At 43.1% G+C, this 17,145-nt stretch overlaps 1 protein-coding gene across 17 annotated transcripts in view; it reads left to right on the forward strand.

Moving 5' to 3' along the window:
- RIMBP2 (RIMS binding protein 2) overlaps positions 1–17,145 on the forward strand; it is a 683,237-nt gene that overhangs the window by 148,318 nt on the left and 517,774 nt on the right. The window contains exon 1 of one of the 17 annotated variants that reach the window (XM_044275641.1): positions 10,533–10,639. The exons of 15 other annotated variants lie outside the window; for them this stretch is intronic. The gene's annotated coding sequence lies outside the window, so the exon portion shown is untranslated. Of the gene's footprint in view, positions 1–10,532; positions 10,640–17,145 lie in introns of those variants that run through there. One more of the 17 variants, XM_044275642.1, reaches the window with a different exon arrangement.

A 17,145-nucleotide genomic window follows, 5' to 3' on the forward strand; every position in this document is an offset into this window, starting at 1 on the left:
AAACCTCACAGGAAAAAAAAAAGGTTTAACATAAAAGTGTGATTCAAGCAGTAGGTCATTTTTTGATGACACATTCCCTTTAAGCTGACGGATGTGCTTTTAGTCAGTTTTCCCATGCCATGTACTTACACTGCAGCTTGGTAGTGCCAGTTTGCCATGTACACACTTATACACATATTTGTTTCCAATAATTTCCCGCTCATTAAAACTGCATTTATTGTACATGCAGCAATCTTTCCATCTGTATGAAGAATTGGTACTGGTCATAGGAATGTTCTTTCCCAGTAATCTGCCCATATTGCTGTCTTCTGTCATGCAGCAGCCTGGTTAGGTACTGAGGAAGAGCTTCTAGAGGGCGATCCTCCTAGATTCTCCCTGACTTTCTCTCTTCACTGTCTGCAGCTTCCCCTCCCCTTCTCTTGTTCGTCCTGATGGCCACTTCTGCCGGCCGTATCAGGTTACAACCCTCAGCAGAAGCTCTGTTGTTTTAAGCCCTAAAGACATAAAAGAGAGAATGCAGAGACCTGCAAGTAAGAAGATGCAAGAACCTGTAACAATCGCTTGAAAATCTCTGCAGTCCTGACTACAAAATCTCTGCAGGGCCCTAACTCTTACCAGGAGAGAATGGGGAAAAGCAAAAGAAACACTGTGGAGGGGACCCGATTGTGCCCTCTTCTAACCCAGCCCTAACCCTGATTGCCCTCCCCAGCTACTCCCTTACTGTGAGGGCTTACAATCTACAAGGGAGGGGTGGAGAAGATGCCAGGTGATGGTAGAAGCTGCTCAGATGGTATTGTGGCAGGATTATTGTAAGATGTAGGCTTTTCGGAAGAGATGAGTTTTCAGGTTGCTTTGAAAGTTTCAATGTTTGGGATAAGTCTGATGTGATCGTTCAAATAGTGCAAAAGTATGGTGGATTAATGGGAGACATCATGGAGGCAATTGTGTGACCGAAGACCAGAGGAAAAATACGAATGAGGTATTGGGAAGATTGCAGGTTTATCAGGAGATGTATGAAGGGGAGAGGCATTGGGGAACCAGTGAAGGGACTGGCAATGTTGAGGACAGTTTGGCAGGAATTAAGAGGAAGCCACAGAGAAGGATGTTGCATAGTCTAGGCAGCAGGACCGCACTGCCTATAAGGCACTTCTGGCAAATTCCAGATGGGTCAGTGCTGGGGTGGGCCCCCTGAGCCCCAAAAGTAGTTGTCCCTGCACATACAACTGTATTGCCATCCTCAGGACGGCGATATAGTTAAATAGTGTGGTGGGAACTAATGGTTCCTGTCCCTGCCGTTCACTATCATAGGCCACAGGCCACTAGCCCTGTAGCCTGTGAAGCAGCGCATCGGATTTCTCTCAGGGGTTCGCAATGATGTCATCGCACCAAGATTCAGGCGGCACAAAGTCTTTATAGCAGCCACCGGCATTGGGACATGAGGAAGTTGGAACTCGGGCTGCAGGTTGGAAGAGGCCTGTAACCGGCTTCGCAAATTAAAGCAAGGAGCTGGACTTTCTGTCACTTTTGGGGACACTATAGCTACTGATAGCATTATAGAGGTCCTATAATAACTACCGGGGGCACTATAGAGGGGCCTATATTAACTACTGGGGCACTATAAAGGGGTCTGTAATAACTACAGGGGACACTATAAAGGTGCCTATAATAACTACTAGGGCACTACAAAGGGGCCTATAATAACTATGGGGGATGCTATAAAGGGGCCTATGATTACCGGGGGCACTATAGAAGGGCCTATGATAACTACTGGGGCACTAAAGAGGAGCCTATGATAACTACTGGGGCCACTACTGAGGGGCCTATGATAAGTACTGGGGGCACTCTATAGGGGCCTATAATAACTACTGGGGGCACTAAAGAGGGACATCTGATAAGTACTGGGGGGCACTATAGAGGTGCCTAAGAAAACTATTGGGGCACTATAAAGGGGCTTATAATAACTACTAAGGGCACTATAGAGGGCCTATGACAGCTATTGTGGGTACTATAGAGGGGCCTATGATAACTACTGGGGGCACTATAGAGGGGCCTATGATAACTGTAGGGGGCACTATAGAAGGACCTATGATAACTACTGGATACTGGAGGCACTATAGAGGGCCTTATTAGTACTGGGAGCACTTTAGGGAGCTTTATTACGATTGGTGGTACAGTGGTGGGCATTTTTATTGGGCACAATATGGAGGGCACTACTACCAACAGGGACAATCTCAGGGAGCATTATCACTGTAGGAGGCTCTATTACTAAAAAGGGCACTCTGGGAGAGAATTGCTATTTGGGAGTGGGACTTTTGGGAGCACTATTACTATGGCACTATCATTTTTGCATTATAGTATCTGAGGGCGTTGGGGAGAATGGCAGGCACATTATTGGGGGTAGCAGCAGGATAACACTGTTGGAGCACCAGGAGGGGGAGGATAATGGAAAAGTAAGGAATATAAGATGTATGTGCCAAACTCTACAGAAATAAGACGTGGCTGATAGATGTCATCATTATGGTCTGCTTCCAATGGAGAAGATGAGGAAAGAGTACATCTACATTAAAGGAAAAGTCATTGGAAGTAATAGGTATGTAGCAGGGGCGTAACTATAGGGGAAGCAGGGGAAGCGGCTGCTTTGGGGCCCTGACCCTGAAGGGGCCCATCCAGGAGGAGGAGTACTAAAAGATTTTGTCAGGGCCCCCTCAACAGTATTACACAATGAAATTATATACAGTGACAGTATAGACAGCGTACAAAAAATAGATGGAACAGCTGCCGGGCCTGGTCTGAAAGAGCAATCTTTACTAGCCATAGGGATGGGGGCGGCATGAAAGGAAGGGGTTGTGAAAAAATTACTGGGGAGGGGTAAAAAAAATATGCTGTGGGGCCCAGTAATTTCTAGTTACGCCACTGGTATGTAGCGCTGTATTCTCCTGTATGTTTAGTAGTGGTGAATGCTAGGTGGGAGATGATGAGGGCATGCACTAGTATTTTTGCTGATTTAGGGTTGAGGAAAGAGCAGATATCTGTAATGTTGAAGCTAGCCGGAGGTGGAAAGTGCTTTGATGTGTGGTTTGAAGGACAGGGCCGAAATGTTATCCCAAGGTTGTGGATGCGTGAGACTAGGCTAACTACAAATCATTAGTCTGAAGAGAAGGCTGAGATGGTAAATTTTCTACATGTGTAGAGCTTTAGAAAGCTACATGCTACCTCATTTGTAACTGTATAACAAAGCTGGAACCAGCCCTGTACTTCACATGGATCCAGAGATCTCCCAATTCATTGTTCCAATTGTTCTGCTAGATTTATTTCAGGCTGGCAGCTCAGGAGACGTGTCCTTTTTTTGTCCTTGCTTTGGGGTGTGTCCTTTCTGCTGTAGCTCTATCCCTGTTACTGTGGCAGCTTCTAACTAAGGTATGGCTGGTAGCAGTTGAAAATGTATTTCACCTCAGGGAGATGGACAAGAAATAACAAAAACAACGAACAGCAGGTGGCGCTGTACAGATACATTTTATTGAATAGCTCATTGGCTATACTAAATTTATAATTACATGCAATTACAAAAGTATTCAGATCCAGGTGCTGGTTTGAAAAATGTAGAATATTTTTTATGGCACAACCCCTTTAAGGGTGTCATGAAAGATATACTATATTAGTAAGGTATTGAATGGTGACGCCACACGTAGCTTGTGGTATAAGAATCCAGAAAGCAAATGATGAGGCAGCACTCCAATTGCTCAAGCTTGACAAAGGCCTCATTGAGCTGGGCTGAAACGTTGCGACTGGGGAAATAAACGGATCTAACACCCTTCACTGATATTGGAGTGCTGCCTCATCATTTGCTTTCAGGATATTGTCTGTGGACTTTTGCCTGAAGTTCAGGTGGGATTGCACCCAACGTCACATTGACTGTGCTGCTGTTACTTTTAGTTTTTTTGTGGTACAAGAAGAGACATATACCCTCATGCCGGATGCTGAGGGGGGCTTCGGCTATGTAACAGGTAAACTGCACTGTGAGACTGAGAAATACACTGTACTTCACTATATTATACGTTGGTGACAGTGTATATGGCTGCTGCCATATTGAAGATATATGCTTCCAGTAGTGCGTTTGCTTTATGATAGTAGAAATGGATGGGAGTTACTTTACAGAAAATGTTTATAGATTATTCCAGTCTCCAGGAAGTGGTTAGGTACAGCCCCCTCCTCCCTAGACTAAGGTGCGGCATACAATACCTTTTCTATGTGTATAGTGTTGTCGTCCTGCATTAACTAAGCCTCCAGCAGTATAGCAGAGCTGTCATCTCATTAGAGGGGTTTTCCCACTAACAATACTTAAACAGGCTATATACGTGATATAGATTTCTGCCAAATACTTGCTCGGTGGACAACTATCTCTCCTGATCATCCCATACACTTGCATGCTCTACCTGGCTGAGCATGCATATGCTGAATAGGGAGAAGGGAGAAAAAGTGTTATCGCAGCAGCTTATTTCCTCTCTAACAAAAAAAAGATCAGTCAGGAGGGCACTGTACACATTAAATGGTATCACCACCTTTATCCGCTATTCTCAGGATAGGAGATAGGTGTCTGATCACTGAGGGTCTGACCTCTGGGACCCCTATCAATCATGAGAACGGAAGTCCAGATTCCATGAGAATGGAGCAGTGGTGTGCATGTGTGACCACCTCTCCATTCACTTCTATGGTACTGTTGGAGACAGAGTGAGTATTTTTAGGGGAAAACCCCATTTACCTATCCTGCCCTCTGCTGACTCTGCCCCAGGCTACACAGCGAAGCTAACAAGTGACTTGCAGAAAACAGGGGGGGGGGGGGGGGGGCCAATATGCAGCCAAGGTAAAAACATACACATTTTAAAGAAGTTTTAAAAACTACATAGATAGTGTCATAAAATGTAGAAACCAGTTCAAAATATGTATGTATAACAGAAATGTGCATCATTAGACAAGATGGTTATTTCTTTCACTGGGAATCTTTTACAAAGCTTCTCAGTGACTGAAACCTTGGAGAAAGTTCTTAAGGCCCCTTTACACTGCTCGATGGAACAGATGATATACATGCAGTGCTGCCCACAAATGATAATTTAGGTGACCGTGCCAACGATCTATTACCCAATGAACAAGAGTTTTGCTCATTCATTGGGTAGTCGGCGTCACCTTTCAATTGGCCGATTATCACTAACAAGAGTTCGTATGAACGCTCGACGGCAAAAAATCTGCACAAATATTGGGCAGTGTGAAGGGGCATTTAGAGTCTAAAGACTGCTTTACCCCTTTGTTTTTGGAAATGGTAAAGGTCCCAGTTTGTACATAGTAATTTCGGAATATCGAAAACAGCAAGGAGGCCATAAGTTCTTCATTTATTGTATTGCACAAAATTGTAGATAGAAAATAATGTAACATTTGATGTCACAAATTCAGAATAGTCACCTAACAAAGTGAACAGATGGAGCGGCTTCATATGTGTGTGTAGGGTTAATATTTGATATGGCATGTACAGTGCATGTTACATGAACAGCCTGGGGTTGAGGCGGTATTAAACTGTCCACTCTGCAGAACCTATGAACGTGACCCCTTTGTATGTGTTTATGGCAGGTGATTGATGTAGCATATGATCTTGACCAAGAAAGAGCAGTATAATTGGTAATAATTGAAGAGTATTATGCAAGCTGCATATTCCCTATGGCTTTAATATCCAGTCTTGGTGAGAGTCCAGAATTATGCATATCAGAATTCAGCGTGTGCATGTGAGGATTGCAGTATTTCTCCCCCCAGGGAGCACCTTCCTATATTTCCCTCTAACAGTTGCTAGGCAGCTGACACTTACACTACCTTTCCGAAGGCTTCTCCTGATATGTTAGCATACATGGCTTATAAATGGCCTGTTACCAAAGCATGAAGTAGCAGGATCCAGCTCTGCCTTTCTACCGGTATTATTATGTTTAGATCTGGAAATGTCTCTATTCAGCACAATGCATTATTATGCAAGGTTCACAGTGGTTCATGTGTGGTGGAGGTTCAGATTCCGGCAATAGTGTCCACTGTTGGTTTCCATTATGTCACGTATCAGATGCTTCCATTTTTTTACATAAGCAGCAGATGGGAACCTAGTCTAGTTCTAACAGTAGTAACTTGGTTACACATGGTTCAAGAAGCGGAAATGTTGCTTCAGTGCCAAGAATAGTACAACTTTTTATTTGATTTCATACAAATTTCCCCAATACCTTATATGTGCGAATGAATGTTCATCTTCTCTTCTGGTTTTACCAGATTATAATATGTTGATCAGGCAAATTGGTGATGTTTTTATTTTTGACTTGGATCTATCAGATTTTTGGATTTGTTCTCCAGAGCTGCTGTGAATGGGTTTAAGGGTTTGTTCCATCAGGACAACCTCTGTCCAGGTCCCAGGACCTATGAATGCCATAGAGCAGGGGTGGCCAACCTGTGGCTCTTGAGCCGCATGCGGCTCTTTGCTTCTTCAAGTGCGGCTCTAGCTTTGGAGCCGGGAAGCAGTCAGGCAGGCTGGCTCGCTCTCCACCCCATTGCTCAGATCTCTTTCCCTGATCGGGCACTGTTGCTACTTTGCAGCTCCAGCTCACTCTCCACTACGTCCTGATGCACACAGTGTGAGAACGTACTACGAGTAGACACACACTATGACCTGATGTTGTGCTCATCAGGTCACAGTGGAAATTGTGTCAGACTTGCAGAGTAGCAGGTGCCCAAGCTGGAGCCCAGTGCCTGATCAGGAGAGGGATGAGAATTTATTAAATTATAGAACTGAGCATGGGGGTCTGATCTAAGCATGGGAGGTTCTGAGCTGAGCATGGGGGTCTGATCTAAGCATGGGAGGTTCTGATCTGAGCATGGGGTTCTGATCTAAGCATGGGAGGTCTGATCTGAGCATAAGAGGTCTGATCTGAGCGTGGTGGTTCAGATTTGAGCACTGGGGTAGATTGGAGCATGGGGGCATATCTTAGCATGGGGGGTCTTGTTTGAGCATGGGGGGGTCAGATCTGAGAAGAGGGGAGATCTGCACATGGGGGGGATCTGAGCACTGAGAGTCTGACACTGGGAGTCTGATTTGTGTTGTCTTATCTGAGCATTGGGGATCTTATTTTGGGGGTCTGATTTGGAGGTTTGGGGATCTTATTTTAGGTCAGATGAGGACTGGGGATCTGATTTAGGAGTCTAATCTGAGGTCTGATGAAAAAAATATATATATTTTTTTCTCTGCTAATAAAAAATAGGATTTTTTTTATCAGACCTCAGATCAGATGAAAAATCTTTTTTTTTTCTCTTATTTTTCCTTGTTAAAATCTAGGTGAATCTTGCAGAGCGAAAAATATGGCCACTTGTGTGTAAATCTATAGATTGTGGCTCCTGGTAGTCATTTTTTTTTTTTTTGGCTCTTTGGGTCTGTAAGATTGGCCACCCCTGCCATAGAGGGATCTCAACAATCGCCTCCCCATCAAGAGATCTGCCTCAAGAAAAGGGTTGACTTAGGTGGACAATCTGTCTTTTGGCTTGGAACACGTTTTCATCAGATACGCTTGGGAAATCTACAGTAAGTGGCTACCAGATGTTAAGCAACTGCAGAGGTGCAGCGATCATCCGTCTCCTTCGAATGAAGTTGCATCAGTAGAAAAGACTTCAATTTCCGTGGCATTTTCAGAACTGGATCTCCGCTGATTGTCAAAGAGTTGCCTTCTCAGACGAGTCACATTTTCTGGTTCATTGAACAGATGGATGTTGGTGTGTCAGGCGAGCACAAACACTCTGCCACCATGGCTGGAAGACCACAAGCTGGTGGTAGCAGAGTTATGGTCTAGGGAATGTTTTTGTGGCATTCTCTGGGCACACTCATCCATGCGCAAGCACTCTCAACCCATTTGGGTATGAATCCATCCTTCCAGATTACATACACCCACACATGCTGATTGTCTTCCCTGGGATAGATGACATTATCCAGCAAAATAATGCAACACTTTACAGGGCTAGATATGTCCAATATTGCCTGGAAGAGCATGACCGAGACTTTCAAGTGCTACTCTGCCCCACTTATTCCAGACTTAAATCCAATTGAGCATCTGTGGGACCACCTCAATCGTTGTGTTCGCTATATGGATCCTCCCCTATGCCCCATCCCACCAACACCAGCTGTGGGATGCATTGCAGCCAGCATGGCTCCAGATATCTGTGACAACATACCGGAACCTTATTGAATCACTCATATAGCTGCTGTCCGTGCTGCACATGGAGGCTACTCTGGATAGTTGGGGTCATAATAATGTGACTCAATGGTGTATATCCATGCCTGGTTCCTTATGTGCCTGCTTGCCTTGGTATGGAAGTGAAAGTAATCCTACAATGAGTAAATAATGATGACATGACTTCCCATATGCTTCCTGGGAGATAAAGCATTCAGTACAATTGAAGCATCTGTCAGGCAAAAAACAAAAAACAAAACAAGTACCTACCACATAATAAAAGATATGGAGTTAAAGGGTCTGGGCTTTTAATATTGATAACCTATGCTCAGGACAGGTCATCAATTTCAGATCGGCGGGAGTCCAACACCCAGCACCCCCGCCAATCAGCTGTACGAGGAGACGGCACACGCACATGCCGTCTCCCGTTTCTCTTCCTGTTCACTGCTGCTTTGCCATATACAGCAGCGGTGAGCAGGAAGAGAGATGGTACTGGACCCCCCGCCAATCTGATATTGATGACCTATCCTGAAGATAGGTCATCAATATTAAAAGCACGGACAACCCCTTTAAAAAAAAAATAGTATTTTAATAGTGCACCTACAGTTTACATGGTATTTTAATATTTTAATGGAAATCTGTCACCAAAAATTTTATCTGCCTGTTAAAACCAGATAGCGGCACATTTTCTTTTTTTCTAATCTGTTTTCATTTTGCGATTGCAGATGTTTTATTCCGTTCTCTGAACATGATTATGGGGGCGGCCATCTTGCCTGAGTTGTTCTTAACAGCATAAAAAAAAATTGCTTTACGGCAGCCACATAGGCCACAGACACAATGGTCAGGAGAGGACCTCATTGACTTCTGTGGGAGAGTTCTCTAGGCTCTGTGACCTGTGCAGAGGTCATTGTACAAGGAAGGAATAGATAAGCTCTGACAATCGCCTATTGTGAATGGTGGATCCTGTGTTATCTATACACAGAGGTGATATCATTACAGGCAGGATTAGAATGACAGATAAGCAGGTAACTGCAGTAAAGTAATCTGTATAGTCCAAGAAGCGACGCCTTTTATTAGGCTTAGTGGCTAGTGCGAAAACTGCAGGATTTTATGTTTTTTTGTTTAATTATAGTTATTGACATGGAAAATTAAAAGTAACATCATCAAAAATTCTTAAAAAATATGATTTAAATAATAGGTCATTTTATGATGACACATTCCTTCGAAGACTGGAGAATCACTTTCACTATTTCACTACATATTGAAAGTGATCCTAATGCAGTGTGATAGTCATTTCATAATATACTGTGAGTATCCATCTCCCAAAAAGCTGAGTTTGTGTTTTGGCACAAGTCATCATACTACGGTAGCTGTGGATTTACATAGGACTGCATGTTCTTATGCTGTGTCACAAAGTCAGTGTGTGGGGGTGTAAACTATAACCTGCTACATCTCTGTATTATCAGGAAGGAAACCCTTCCATTTTAATATGTTTAATTAAATATGCAACAAAGAATATAAAGTGCATAACATAATATGCTCCCAAAGTGTGACTAAGTGTAATACATAAATATAGCCACAAATGCGTGCAGAAAAACACACAAACAGGTGCAAATGCAATATTTCTTGTGCTATTACCTTAGCGCAAACCTCCTCTGCAGCCCTGCACATGAGCCCCTCTGCCACAATCTCTAACATCAATACATACCATTAGCAGAATTCACAATTTATCAAATATATTGATTTGAACGGCACAAGGGTTCATGTCCTGAGAACTCCCTGTACATTGATGTTAAAAGGGAGGGGGGGGGAAGCTGGTTATACATCTGCTATCAGTTTCCCAGCACAGGCAGGGTTAAAAATATCTCTTTGAAAAAAGGTTTGTGGGTTTGGGCTGCTCCAGGTAATCCCTGTTAATACCCTTCTGCATAAGAGATCCTAAGCTCTTCATTGGTTGCAGCATACTGTAGATTGAAAAAAAAAATAATCTACCCATTTTTGCAATGGGTTGGTCCATGGAGTGGGCCATGTATGATCCCTAGGTGGCTGGAGGTGGAGGTGCAGCAAGGTGTTCAGGGGATGAAGGGGAGGTTGTAGGGAGCTAAATGGCTGTGTGCATCTACAGCAAAGGCCACAGCTGGGAGGCATAGAGGGAAAAGCCATCTTGTGTGTATCCCAGAGAGAGGGAGGAGGAGAAGGAGGGAAGGGCTACTGTCTCATAGGCTCTGGCAGCTGCTGCATGCATAGTGGTTCTTCTTTCACTGGCTTTCAGCAGTCATGAATCATTGTGAGCCCGGGACCAGCATAGCCATCACACCAGGTCTGCTGCTGGTGTGCCTGTCTGCTTGGATATAAATGGACACAAGACAGTGTCTCCTCTGCAGCACATCCTCCTCTGCAAGGTAAGATGTCAGTTCTACACCATGGCTTTCCCCCTGCTGCCGCTGTCTCAGCAGAGCTGGAGCAGTGGAAAGTTGCTTGCATGCATCTTGCTATACCCATTATGCCCCCATCCAGACCTGTGGCAGGGGCAACTAACTTGCTTGGCAATATTATAGCCTTCTACAGGCATCAGTAGTGGTGCATGGCAATGTGGTTAAAAGCTCTGCGGCACTTAGAGGGTTACACTATTCACATTAATATGGTAAGATCTACCTGGTTGAAATTAGAGGGTCGCTCACCCCACCCCATATCCGATATTACAGTATGTCACATATGGATAGCGGCACTCACAAAAAGGAAAACCATGAAATAGGTAAACCCACGAGTGACCTTGAGCATGCCATTTTAGCTTCATTGAGGCTTTAGAAATAGACAGTAGTGGTGTAGGAAGGGTTAATGACGTGCATGATGGAATACAGCTCTGAACATACGGGCTTTGCATGTGAAACTCATTGATAAAGGCCTTACCCCTAAACCTAGTCCTGTAGCTGGCATATTTGGGCACAGCACTGAGGAAATCCCTGATGGCAGCTGACCGGTTTCCTGCCTGCTTGTCCAGTCCTGGGTGAAGCAGATGTGATTTTACTGTCAGAGGTGATAGGTTATAGGTAGAAATGTGAGCTGTATACAGATGCGGTACTCTATGACAGCACCATATACCGCACGTCACTGAATCTTGTATGGGATGTACCTGAGCACTGGTCCAGGAGCCTGCAGTATCAGCCTTCAGATCCCTGCGTCTATCTGTACAAATGGAGAAATGCTGGGGTTCGACCAATAGGCACCAGAGAATTTGCCGAGCGAATGAGTTTTAATGTTGTGCCAAGGCAGACTGCAGTGTCTGGGAATGTTACCTCGCTGGAAAGTTAGACATGGGTTTCCCAAAGGGATGTTCTTGAATTGGGACCTGACATATCTAAGCCAGCAGACAAGGTAGTGATAATGCAGTCCAGCAAGGGCTTTTTAAGGTTCATAGATTGCTATACCTGATACTATTTGGTTTTTGGATGTGGTACGGATGCAGCAGGGTTAACATAGTCACAACCCGTTAACTAGTATTTCCTGGTATTCTGAAGTTTACAGCATAGTGCCGGCGAAAAGGTATATTACATGGTTCAAATTTAAGATGTGCACCGATTTAGTAAACTTTTTTTATATACATAGAGAACATTTTTAGAGTTACTTCTGCCCCCAACCCGTTTCATGTATACACCAGGATATACAGTACTTCTGATGTATGCCACTATATGCCACCATAGTTTAGGTATCTGTCACGCCCACAGAGGTCTATGGTTTCATTCGGTGTATGTGCTGGGATATGTTGGCAGTGTATATGCAGAGGATTTATTTGACGTTAAAAGTAACCATAAAGTCGGGGAGATAGCTTTCAGGGATATTGGCAATTTTGCTGTTTTGTTTCCTTGGTCATTTTTGCAAACCTGACCGCATTCTCCATAACCATATTCTTTGTCTCTTTAAACTTCTCAGCTACAAACTCTCATTTTATTACTAATAAAGTGACCGTTTACCATCAGTTCCATAGACCACAAATCAATATGGCTGCCTTTTTTTATATTTTTTTGAAAATAAATACATGTTCTACTGACGGTACTTTCACACTAGCGTTATTCTTTTCCGGCATAGAGTTCCGTCCTAGGGGCTCAATACTGGAAAATAACTGATCAGTTATATCCCCATGCATTCTGAATGGAGAGCAATCCGTTCAGGATGCATCAGGATGTCTTCAGCTCAGTCTTTTTGCCTTTTTAGGACAGAGATAATACCGCAGCATGCTACTTGCCGGAATGCCAGATGCAGCATTTTTTCCCATTAACATGCGAGTGTTCCGGCAAAACTGATCCGTTTTTGCGGTCTGCGCATGCTCAGACCGCAAAAAAAGTGAAAAGGTGACACCGGAGAGACGGATCCGACATTTCAATGCATTTGTTATACGGATCAGGATCCTGATCCTTCTGACACATGCCATCACTTTGCAGGCGTTTTGACTGATCCGGCAGGCAGTTCCGGCGATGAAACTGCCTGCCGGAAACCTCTGCCGCAAGTGTGAAAAAACCCTTACACATTCATATCTAAAGAAGCAAATTACCTGACAACTAGTACCACACATTTAATTTTTAAGAGTCAATGTCACCCTGGATAACTGTTGCCCACCTCTGTACCCATAGTTAAAATGGTATAGCTTTTTCTGTAAGTCCCTCCACTGACTGCTTATCACTTAGAGAATCTACTTAAAAATATTCCGCTTACAGGTGTTTGCTGTAGTATTATTTTTTAAAAGCAGGGAATCGATTATAATTTAAAAAAAAGTTTTTATGACCATCCCAAACCCCTTCTGATCCACAGCAGCAGCTCCTAGTCTCTCCGCCACTGAATCACATCATATTTTGACTGTAGTGATGTATCCATATACTGCACGTGACTACTGCAGCCAATCACTGGCCTCAGCGGAATACGTTATGGGACTGCAGAGGCCAGTGATTAGTTGCAGTGGTCAGGTCCAGCATTTGTGCACAAAAGCTGTGTTTTTGCCACACATTTCGATTCAAGTGCTACAGATTTCAAACCAGAAATTCTTTTGCAGTGTGTGTATATGAGATAAAAAAAAAATAATAAATCTCACCCACTTTGCCAATAATGAACACACTGCAGATTTTCAGCACACACCACATGTGGCTGCATCCCTTTAAAGGGGTTCTCCGGGAATTAAGAAAATGAAAATACTTAAATATTACTTTATTATAAATATATTCCCTCTGGGGAGCAATCATTAGGAGAAATAAAAGGGCTGACGTCTTATTAGTGCACACAAAACTTGTCCCAATCACACAGGAGGACAAGTTACTTCACAACACTGAGCTCAAGAGTTGCCTCATCCTCCCCTCTACTTGTCATTGATTATCCTGAATACAGATTATAAGATCTTTAGCTGGCTCTTTGGTGGAATTGAGTTCATGAGCAGATGTGGCTAATGAGCCAGCAGCATTTGTATGCAGTCTCCATTACCACAACCCCGCATTACCACAGTCTGTCCTGTCCATCCTTTCTGTACTTCATGTCTCCTCATGAACTCCATTCCCACAAAGATTCAGCTAAATATCAAATTAAACTGTATTCAGGATCATAATCCCTGACAGGCAGAGCAGAGAGGAGGATGAGGCAGTTCTTTACCACAGTGTTGTGAAGTAACTTGTCCTCCTGTGTGATTAGGGCAGGTTTTGTGTGTACTTATAAGATGGCGGCCATTTTGTTTCTCCCAATGATTGCTCCCCAGACAACATTATAACTAATGAAAGGTATTTAGGAATATATTTATAATTAAGTAATATTTACATATTTTCATTTTCTTAATTCCCGGGGAACCCCTTTAAAGCCTTATCCAGTTCTGCTGTGGCCTACATACAATACCACCCTACATACAATATCTGCTCTTCTCCCCTCAAGACTTGTTTCATACCATCCTTCCTTTCGACAACTTTTTCCCATAGTAACCCCTTTAAAAATAAGCTTTATACCTAAACTTTAGGCCACAGGACCCTACGCAGGTTAGAAGAGTACACCCTGATATAACAGCACATTATACTGTCACTCAGATGGATGATAGAGATTCTTCAAGGTAATAGTAGCATGTTGTCATACAGAATCGTCTTTCCATCTTTAGCATCACAGCTCTTCTTATGGCCAAAATAAGAAGAAAGAGTAAAATACGATATCAGCCACTATTTATAGCAAACTCAAGCAATTATAGCATTATTGATTTCAGACTCATCCTGCTCCATGAAGAGGGTACATTCCTTGTAAATATTCCATTTGCAGAAGAGTAACATTGGAACATTAAAGAACATTGTGAAATATCTCCTGTAGAAAACGTTTAGGCCTTACATGTCAGTGAATCGCGGACATGTGCAGGCCATGTTCTCCACAGACGGATCCATTGAATTCATTGTGAGTAGACAGACTACGCTTTTTCTTTGAACCAAAAAAACAACCCATGGAGACATGGACTACTGTGGTCCATTTACTGGACCAAACCGGCCCATTACAGTTATGGGTCCATGAACATCATGTGTAGCACATGGATGACATCCGTGTTCAGTCTGTTTGGTGGGAGAAGATTGCTAGGAGATGCTCTGGAAATTCCCTCTTTGGCCTAGCAGGGCACAGTAGCATACAGCTCAGTGACAATGGACCACATGTGTATAACGGATGATACTCTGAGGGCAGAATAGGGACAAAGAACAAAACTAAAGCAATATGGAACTTTTTGTCATGGATGGGAAACTGACACGTGAATAAGGCCTTAGGCTGGATTCACACAGAGCATGGAAATACATCTTGTGCGCCATTTTCTGATGTCGGATGTATGGAACAGAAAATGTCCGCCCTCCTAAATGCAGAAGTTTTCCGGGAAAAGGTCACTTTCCTGTCACAATGCAAAACAGAAACCTCACAGCTCGCCAACACATATGAAGAGAGGGATAGGTTCATACACACGCAGCGCTCTGTTTATAATGTGCAGTCAATTACCACATTTTTCAGCCGAAGATAGTTCCTTCCTTACCTATATATATATATATATATATATACAGACGTGGACAAAATTGTTGGTACCCTTTGGTCAATGAAAGAAAAAGTCACAATGGTCACAGAAATAACTTTAATCTGACAAAAGTAATAATAAATTAAAATTCTATAAATGTTAACCAATGAAAGTCAGACATTGTTTTTCAACCATGCTTCAACAGAATTATGTAAAAAAATAAACTCATGAAACAGGCATGGACAAAAATGATGGTACCCCTAGAAAACACAGAACATAATGTGACCAAAGGGACATGTTAATTCAAGGTGTGTCCACTAATTAGCATCACAGGTGTCTACAACCTTGTAATCAGCCATTGGGCCTATATATATGGCTCCAGGTAATCACTGTGTTGTTTGGTGATATGGTGTGTACCACACTCGACATGGACCAGAGGAAGCAAAGGAAAGAGCTGTCTCAAGAGATCAGAAAGAAAATTATAGACAAGCATGTTAAAGGTAAAGGCTATAAGACCATCTCCAAGCAACTAGATGTTCCTGTGAGTACAGTTGCACATATTATTCATAAGTTTAAGATCCATGGGACTGTAGCCAACCTCCCTGGACGTGGCCGCAGGAGGAAAATTGATGACAAATCTAAGAGACGGATAATCCGAATGGTAACAAAAGAGCCTAGAAAGACTTCTAAAGAGATTCAAGGTGAACTTCATGCTCAAGGAACATCAGTGTCAGATCGCACCATCCGTCGTTGTTTGAGCCAAAGTGGACTACATGGGAGACGACCAAGGAGGACACCATTGTTGAAAACGAATCATAAAAAAGCAAGACTGGAATATGCCAAACTACATGTTGACAAGCCACAAAGCTTCTGGGAGAATGTCCTGTGGACAGATGAGACAAAAATCGAAGTTTTTGCCAAGGCACATCAGCTGTATGTTCACAGACGAAAAAATGAAGCATATCAAGAAAAGAACACTGTCCCTACTGTGAAACATGGAGGAGGCTCTGTTATGTTCTGGGGCTGCTTTGCTGCGTCTGGCACAGGGTGTCTTGAATCTGTGCAGGGTACAATGAAATCTCAAGACTATCAAGGAATTCTAGAGAGAAATGTACTAGCCAGTGTCAGAAAGCTTGGTCTCAGTCGCAGGTCATGGGTCTTGCAACAGGACAATGACCCAAAACACACCGCTAAAAACACCCAAGAATGGCTAAGAGGAAAAAATTGGACTATTCTAAAGTGGCCTTCTATGAGCCCTGACCTCAATCCTATTGAGCATCTTTGGAAGGAGCTGAAACATGCAGTCTGGAAAAGGCACCCTTCAAACCGGACACAACTGGAGCAGTTTGCTCATGAGGAGTGGGCCAAAATACCTGCTGAGAGGTGCAGATGTCTCATTGACAGTTACAGGAAGCGTTTGATTGCAGTGATTGCCTCAAAAGGTTGCGCAACAAAATATTAAGTTAGGGGTACCATCATTTTTGTCCATGCCTGTTTCATGAGTTTATTTTTTTACATAATTCTGTTGAAGCATGGTTGAAAAACAATGTCTGACTTTCATTGGTTAACATTTATAGAATTTTAATTTATTATTACTTTTGTCAGATTAAAGTTATTTCTGTGACCATTGTGACTTTTTCTTTCATTGACCAAAGGGTACCAACAATTTTGTCCACGTCTGTATATCAATCACCTTACAAATAAGGCTACTTTCACACTGCTGTTTGGTGCGGATCTGTCATGGATCTGCACAGACGGATCCGCACCGATAATACAGCCGCATGCATCCATTCAGAACGGATCCGTTTGTATTATCTTTAACATAGCCAAAACTGATCCGTCTTGAACTGCACTGAAAGTCCAATGGGGGACGGATCAGTTTTCTATTGTGCCATATTGTGTCAGTGA

The sequence above is a fragment of the Bufo gargarizans genome, chromosome 1 (genome assembly GCF_014858855.1).
Source record: "Bufo gargarizans isolate SCDJY-AF-19 chromosome 1, ASM1485885v1, whole genome shotgun sequence".
Classification (NCBI taxonomy): domain Eukaryota; kingdom Metazoa; phylum Chordata; class Amphibia; order Anura; family Bufonidae; genus Bufo; species Bufo gargarizans.